General features: G+C 35.4%; 1 pseudogene across 1 annotated transcript; it reads left to right on the top strand.

The window, feature by feature from the left end:
• Positions 1 to 360: 360 nt before the first annotated feature.
• On the top strand, positions 361 to 8,806 carry LOC104610102 (quillaic acid 3-O-glycosyltransferase CSL1-like; annotated as a pseudogene). Its single transcript, XR_016080525.1, has 8 exons — positions 361 to 560; positions 691 to 809; positions 893 to 1,008; positions 6,780 to 6,911; positions 6,983 to 7,195; positions 7,349 to 7,451; positions 7,559 to 8,063; positions 8,220 to 8,806. The product of XR_016080525.1 is annotated as a quillaic acid 3-O-glycosyltransferase CSL1-like (transcript).

The following is an 8,806-nucleotide window of genomic DNA, read 5'->3' as shown; positions in this document are numbered from 1 at the left end:
AAGCTTAATTAAAATACTAAAAAAATAAATTAATTATATTTTATTGCAAAACATACTAAATAACAATGAGTGGAAAACCATCCCCGTAGGGGATCGGGGATGGAGAATAAATTTTATCCCCAATTGATCATTTTTAATTTTCCCTCCCTTCTCATCGATTGATCAATACCCTAACTTTCTTCATCAATATATATATAGTAGGTTTATAATCGGGTCAGACCCAATTGTCCCAAGAACCGATTATAGTAGGTAAAAATTGCCATTTCTACCTACTATAAACTGTATTTAATATTAATATATATATATTAAAAATAGAAATATACATTTTTAATTTTAATTTTAATATTGAACTTTCCCTCCTTCTGATTCGTTGTTCGATACCCTAACTTTCTTCCTCGTCATCACCGAAGCCAGGCTAGCCAGCTCTCCCATTATACATCGTTGAAGCGACTCTACAGATTCAACCAAAATAGTCGCCGATTTAGTTTGGCGCCCAAATACCATCGCGCACACAAGCCAAATATCCTCTCGACAAACAACTATTCACCTTCTCGCTGCATGTAAACGAGTTCCTCCTCTCTTTTCTCCTTTTTCTTCCCCATTTCTTCTCTTTTTTTTGTCCTTTCCTCTTCTCTTCTACCTCTCTTCCTCTCCTAGAGAAATCTGCTGATACTGTCCCCTTTTCCTCAGGATTTTGAAGTTTAGCGCTTGAGATTAGGGTTGGAGTCAGCCATACAGAATGAAATAAGTTTGTTGAGATTAAGTTTATTCAACCTGGTGTTTGGATCATTCGGCAGCATGGGATTAAGGTGAAAGTAATCTCAATCCATTTAATATATCTTTCATGCATCTCAATTCATTCCATTATTAATTTCTTTCCATAATGCCCTAGCCGAACTCAACTTTGTTCGTTGAATGACTGGAGTATTTGAAGCATTTAAAGCATCTTCAGTGGTAAAACCCCCAACGTTAGAAGCATCTACTCAGCCTGGTTAGAAGCATTTGGAGGTATTGTGAATAATTTTCTTTAGTTTCTTTTATCTCTATATGACAAAACTTATTTTATTTTGGAATTAATTAGGTTTTTCTAAGCAATGTTTTTCTCTATTGTTTTCATCTTGATTTTATTTTGTTTTTCTGAGTTTTTGTACTTTGTATATACATTTCCTCCATATCGGCACTCTATACGCATGTGTTTTTGTTTTGCGCAAAGTGTTATCCTGTTACATATAACACTTACAAAGTGTTCGATGCAATTATCTTGTATAATATTATTGAGATTACTAAGCCACTCACCGTCATATGCTCATATAGATGCGTCAGGCAGTTCGTTCTTTCAGGATTTTCCTCTTTGACTGTAGGTCCTCCAATTGTCATTTGTATTAAAGTTTAAAATCTTTTTAAGTTGGACTCATTAAATTCTGGTTCTCTAGTAAGAGTTGCTAGGACTGTATAGCCATAAATCTTCCCTCAACTATATATATGGCATATAGCCAAACAGAAGAATCAGGAGCCCTCTTCTAACACCTAAATTTCATGCGACAATGAGGTTGTTATCTTGTCGATCAGAACATTGGACTATGATCATTTTCTGAGTGTTCTTTTTGACAATGTATCTACATCAAAGAGGACATTTGCAGAAACATTCTTAAATGTTCTCTTCTCTTGTTTCTAACGTTAACTTACTCAAAATGTTGGCTTCTCTGTTAAAAGCCTGAATCATGTCAGACCCACAGCTTGTTTGATGGGCTTATTTGAAGGGAGATAGTTTTGTATCTTGCTCTCTCCTTCACTGCTATTACACGTCTCTCTTCCTTTGAATATCCTTCAGCCACCGACACCCCACACCCATTTATTTGTCTTACATTTAATATAATCCAAGCACAATCTCTGGAAACATATGAATGTATAACCGGATGGCTGGACCCACCCTTGAAAGGTACAGATTATCAAACTGTTTGAGTTTCTTTTGAGTACTCGTGGTAAGCCGGTCTATTAGCTAGGACACTTATGAGCTCTAGCTACTAAGCCGACAACTTCGATGTAAGGTTCTTTCTTTTCAACATTTAGGATAAGTGCCTATCGACATTTGTGGCTTAAAAAACATAAAAAAAATAAATGGGTGAATTGATGAAAGCATCCAGAGAGTTGATGAAAGCACATCTGCTACAACTATGGTTGCAGCATCCCCTTGCAACCCCCAATGAAACACGGACAGGTCAGCAATAGAAGTAACATCAAGCTCTGAATCTTTGCTACTCAATGTCAAGAGTGTTCGTTTAATCATAGGTTACCAAGAATTGTTTTGAATCTTGGATCAAAACAATTCTCTAAGATTATATTAAAGGAAAGCCTTTAGATTAGAGAGTTTCTTCTCTAAGATTACATTAAAAGAGAGCCTTACATGTAGGGTTCTGTTTCAGTTAATAAATTTAACCTTACCTTTTTACCAAGAAAAAAGAGAACTCCATAAGATACTATTTATAAACATTCACAGCATCATAAGTACTTATTAGGTTGAAGGCAAGGCTTAGGTCAGAAATGGAAAATTATCCAGATAAATCATGGATGAAGGCACATCGGTAATATTCATCCATTTTTCTCTTACTTCTTGTTGTATTTGGGAAGTTATAAAAAATCAAGAATGATGCTAAGGTTTTAAATGTATTGTTTTTGTGACATTTAGGTACTCTGATGAATTCAGATTAGGTGTCATGACTATGGCAGTCTATGCATTTGAGCATGGTGCTGCTAAGGTTTTAAATGCATCTTCCTCACATATTCCTTGTGATTATTCGAATTTAAAAATATTTGGTTATGATGCTTATGCTTTGATTCATAGCTATATGGGGTAAGTTGGATTCGAAGTTTAAAAATGTGAGCTTGTTGGTTATGGGAAGAATGTCAAGTGATACCATTTATGGGATCCAAGTTCCCAAAAAAATTATTATTAGTTCGGATGTGTATTTTGATGAATCTCAAGTACTTTCCAAGATTTTGGAAAAGAGAGAAAATGATGTTAGGAATGAGCTGGAGTATTTTGAACTTGTGCCTACTGGTGTAATTTCATAGAGGACTCTATTTGAACCTGATGCGAATGGAATGATGGCAAAATCGAATAAAATATTGACAATTTTTAGCAAGCACCATTACTTTTACAAGATAGTCCAAGAAGAGAAAGACCGTTATCAGTGCACCTTAGAGATTGTGTAGATCCTACCACCATGAATGCATTGTTAACATAGGATGGTGGGTCTACTTGTTTTGATAAAGCTATGGATGATAGTAATTCTTTAAATTGGAAGCAAGTCGTTAATGAAGAAATCAATACTCTTCACAAGAACCAAACTTGGGAGTTGGTGGAATTGGGGCCAAAAGGTGATTGGGTGCAAATCGGTTTACAAAATCAAATAGGGGTGTTGATGGAAATGTTGAAATTGGTTTCCATTCAACTTATTCTTGCACTTGTTGCTATGCTTGACTTGGAACTTAAGCAAATGAATGTGAAAACTGCATTCTTGGATGATGATCTTGAGGAGAAAGTATACATGAAACAACCGGAAGGTTTTGCTATGGTAAGCACTAGAACAGATATTGCTTATATTGTTGGGGTTTTGAGCTGATTTATGGCTAATCCAGGTAAGGTAAATTGAGAAGATACCAAATGGCTGCTTTGCTACTTGCGAGGCACTAGTAATTATGTCATCACATATGGCAAGGATATTTTAAGTAAAAGGCTTGGTTTTTTGGATGTAAGTTATGCAAATGATCTTGATAAAGGAAGGTCTACAACAGGATATGTGTTCCAATTTGGGAATGGTCCAATTCGTTGGATATCTTAGTTACAACCAACAGTTGCATTATCTAGTGTGGAGGTTGAATATATGGCTCTGACTGAATCTTGTAAGGAAGCAGTTTGGCTTCAATGTTTCTAGGTGTGTCAACCGTATTCAAAAATTCGATTTGAATTCCAATAATTCAAATATCGTAATCGGTTACATTTGAATATCCTATTCATACCGATTAGCTAATCGGATTCAAATTTGTATATGACCTGATTTGATTCAATAAATATTTGAGTTGGACTGATTATTTAATTCTTATATATAATATATAAAATATTTAAATATTTTATATAATTTATATATATGATAATTAAATTATATAAATAATATATATATTTATATACTTTATATAAATATAATATTTATTTTATATATTTATTAATTATCTAAAATAATTAACTAGTCGAATTCAAATTGAATCGAATATTCAAATATTTAATTGAATTCATATTCAAATTTGAATATTAATATTCAATATCTGTTGGGTATCGAATTTTGTAATCGGATTCAAATTTGAATATTGCCTAAGTTGATTTGAATTCGATCTGTTTACCCCCCTAATTGACTCTAAACCTATGGAATTATCTTGTAATAATAATAATAATGCTATTTGTTTGACAAAAAATTCAGTTTATCACAAGAGGACCAAACATATTTCAGTTTAATACCATTATATCCAAGATTTCATTGAAAATGAAAAAGTGCATTTGGTGAAAGTTAACACAAAAGAAAACTTGGTAGACATGTTAACAAAGACGGCTAAACTAGAGAAGTTGGAGTGGAGCTTGACTTCTCTAGGTATGATGCTAAGGTGATTATTTCTTGAATGTTTTGGCAAGTGCAAATGGTGATTTTCTATCACCAACACAACAATAGCAGAGATGTGTTGTAAATCAATGGCTTGTTGGCTTTGTCCATGGGTGTAGCCCTCATTGGGTGAACCACGCAAATCTTTTGTCTCTCCTTGTGATTGCTTTTTTTTTACTTTCATTTATTTAAACTTTTGATTTGCCTTTTGTGTTGTTGGATATATGTTGGTATTGGGTTATTCCGAGCTCTATTGAGGTAGGGGTCAATTACTATGAAAAAGTAGTCGAATACTAAGAACATGATACTGATAGTAGTCGACAATAGGAAATCTCTTTGTGAAATAGTCGACTACTAGGAATAGGACCAATAAAACCTTGACAAAGAAGAAGATAAAAGATAGAGATGGAGAAAGAGAGAGAAGTTCAATTTGTCATTAATGGCATTCGGTGTTCTTCTAGGACAAGGTATACTTTATGGCTTCTATGAAAATGATGTATTAGCCTTTAGGCTATGTTTGGTTTGAAGCAAGGTTTTAAATATCAACACGGACTGATAGGCTGGTAGGGCATATCGGCCTATGTAGGTGTTTTTTTTTTATGTTTTACTTATTTTTTTAGAAATCGGTTTAGAGGGGCCGGTTTATAGCCCAACTACCCTCTGAACTGGTGGCTGACCCAATACAACCCCTGTAGGGGCATATCGGGAAGCCACTGATACGTGTCGATACTTTAAGCCTTAGTTTAAAGGAATATATAGGGAAAGGAAGGGAAAGGTAGAGAAACCTTTACAAACCTTGTATTTGTTTCCCTGTCTTTCCCTTCCTTTTCCTACCATTTTCCTTCAAACAAAAATAGCCTTAGTTGTTTGCTAATTTGCCTTTGGGCAAAGCACTAACAGAAGATACAAATAGATACAGTCAATTTGGGTTTTGTAACTTTCTTTAATTAATCTTTCTTGGTATGGGTTTTGCCTTTCCAAGATTCACCGAAATGGCAAGACTTGAGTGGTACGCTAGCTGACCCGCCACCTGCCAACCTAAGTAGGTTTTAGTAGCTCAGTAAGCTTAGTTCCCAACCTCGTTCTGTTCAACATCTTTTCTTAGGTTGAATCTGCAATGGAAGATTGTGCATTACTTGCGGAATTCTTCCACCATCAGTACATAATACATCCTCTAGATGCTCCTGTTGTCATTTCGATGAATCTATGACAAGTTAATTGGGCTTGCATTGAATTTGGATACGGAGGAGCTGGTTTCTTGAACCTCTATTGCTGACTCCTAGTTTGATATCTGGAGTTCTTCAATTCCTCCTTGGAGTACAAACTCTAGTCATCTTGAAGGAATTGAATAATGGAGGACGAGATTATCAAAGGAAGAGAAGCGGTAAAAATGAGATTATAGAAAATTAAATTTAATGGGCACCTAAACCAGATGGCCTAATTGTGTTATGTAGGGCCATCTTAATTACAAGGTATATATGTAAGTAGGTTTTTAAACTACAGGGTATTTACAAATAGTTTCCTCAAAATTTGTATTCATTACAAACAAACAGATACAAAATTGAATTGGCTGCAAAGTTTGTATTCAGTTTGAGTTTTCTCTACAAACATGTGTAGTGCAAATCTGAATTAATTACAAATTTTGCATCTAGTTCAGTTTTGCATTTACTTGTTTATAATTATGATTTGCACTCTTATGTGATGCAAAATTTGTACATATTGCTTCATTTGCACTCATAGGCAATGCAAATTTTACATCTCAAAAACCAATGCAAAACTTGCACCACCTTCCTCCTTCCTCCTACCTCAATTCTCTCTCATGTGAAGTGGGGACTGCACCATCTTCCTTCCTAGCTACCTCCCAAACAAATAACACTCCTCTTACCTCCATTCTCTTTCACACAAGGCGGGGGGCAAACACCATTTTACTTACTTTTTTATTTTTTGAGAAATCTTACCCTCAAAAACAAATAAAACAGAGCAAAATTCGAAGAAAAAGTAAAACAGAATTTACAGTCAAACCTATTTGCATTCCCATACATTTACACCAATGCAAATGAAATTTGCACTCCGAGCAAAATGAGCCTAAGCAAAACATTGTGTAATAACATATTTGCTCTTTTGTAGGTGATACAGAATGAAGTATCAGATGCAGTTGGCCAGGAACAAGCTAATAAGATGCCCCTCCTTGTTTATGTTTCCCATGAAAAAAGACAAAACTATCATCACAATTTTAAAGCTGGTGCCCTAAACGTCTTTGTATGCTCTCTCTCTCTCTGTGTGTAAATAACATGTAAATAACTAAACTGTTTTGTTCTTTCTTCTTACAGCTTCGTGTGTCGGGCATAATAAGCAATGCCCCTTACGTATTGGTGTTAGATTGTGACATGTACTGTAACGATCCCATCTCTGCTCAACAAGCAATGTGCTTCTACCTTGAGCCCAGAAGCTCCAAATGTGTTGCTTTTGTTCAGTTCCCACAGATCTTCCATAATATCAGTAACAATGACATCTATGACGCACAACTGCGTTCAATTTTTACAGTAAGATGGACATTTTTCTTCTACCTTCTACTCTATCAGTAGTACATTCCCTTGCATTTTTGTCAAGAATTAAAGCATATAGAAAAACTGTCATATATAAATATTAGTAGTGTTTCAGTAACACTTAAATTTTGAAGTACTATATCCCTCCAGACAATGTGGAGAGGTGCAGATGGGCTTCAGGGACCAATACTGTCCGGCACAGGGTTTTACATTAGGAGAGAAGCTTTATATGGAACTTCCCTGCAGAAAACTGGTATTCCTTCGAATTAAGAAATGTCAACTATTGCTCTTACATCCCTTTTCTCAAAATTTGAAATGATAATACATAGTATATGTGCTGATTGTCAATTTGGTATTCAGATAATGATCTCTTTCAACTTCGAAAATGTTTCGGTCCTTCGAACCTGTTCATTGCATCACTGAAACAAAACTATAAAAGAAATTTTGTCAATGGAGATGCATCAGATGAGTCTCTGCAAGAGGCTAACCTTTTAATTTGGTGCTTTTTCTATATAACAGAGGCTTTTTGTACCATTCTCTGGCGGAGGATTTTATTACTGGGTTCATGCTTCACTGCAAAGGATGGAACTTGGTCTACAATTATCCTTCATTGCCATCATTTTTAGGTTCTGCAACTGTCAGTTTAAATGATAGCATGGTTCAAAACATTAGATGGGGTTGTGGATTGCTTAAAGTGGGCCTCTCAAGCTTCTGCCCTTTGATATATGGATCATCAAGAATGTCAATTCTTCAGAGCATGTGTAATGCATTCCTCGCATTCCGGTCCTTCTATTCTTTCCCAATACTATGTTATGCTACCATCCCTCAGCTGTGTCTCTTCAATGGCATCTCCTTGTACCCAAAGGTAAGAAATGAATTACACCATGGCCAATCTCTAAGATTGTAGCCTAGCAAACCATTCTTTCATGAAGTAATGCTTAATTATAAGCTAGAAAATCATTTTAATCCTTGCAATATAATTATTACTCTTCCAATGCTAGAAAGTTTGATTTTGTTACAGGTTTCAAGTCCACGGTTTGCCATCTTCGCAACTGTTTATGTTTCTATCCTTTCTCAGCACTTATCAGAGGTCCTATTCGAGGCCGGATCCTTAAGAATGTGGTGGAATGAGCTCAGGATTTGGATGATAAAGTCAGTTACAGCCTATTTCTTTGCTTGTCTGGATGTTCTCATGAAATTGATTGGTTTAAAGAAGGCAAATTTCATAGTGACAAGTAAGGTTGTTGATGAAGCACAGGTTGAAAGATACAAAATGGGTGTCTTCAGTTTTGAGGGGGACCCATTTTTTCTTGTCATATTGGTTACTCAAGTCACCCTGAACATGGTCTCCTTCACCGCTGGTCTGGGCATGTTTTCCTCTCATTTTTCATTCCAAGTATCAGCTATCCAATAATTGAAGGAATGATACTGAGAAGGGACAATGGACGTGTTCCGGTTTCGGTCACACTCATATCTGTGGCAATTTCCATGGTTATATTGAGTTTAGGGTGTATTCTTCTCATGTATTGAATAAGTTTATGGTGCATGTGGTATGAATAAGTTTTTGGATGATCCAAAACTAATGAAATGCTTTAATGGGTTAAGATA

The sequence above is a fragment of the Nelumbo nucifera genome, chromosome 1 (assembly GCF_055504915.1).
Source record: "Nelumbo nucifera cultivar China Antique chromosome 1, China Antique-T2T, whole genome shotgun sequence".
In the NCBI taxonomy this organism is placed as follows: Eukaryota; Viridiplantae; Streptophyta; class Magnoliopsida; order Proteales; family Nelumbonaceae; genus Nelumbo; species Nelumbo nucifera.
This window is presented reverse-complemented; position numbering and strand designations above follow the sequence as displayed.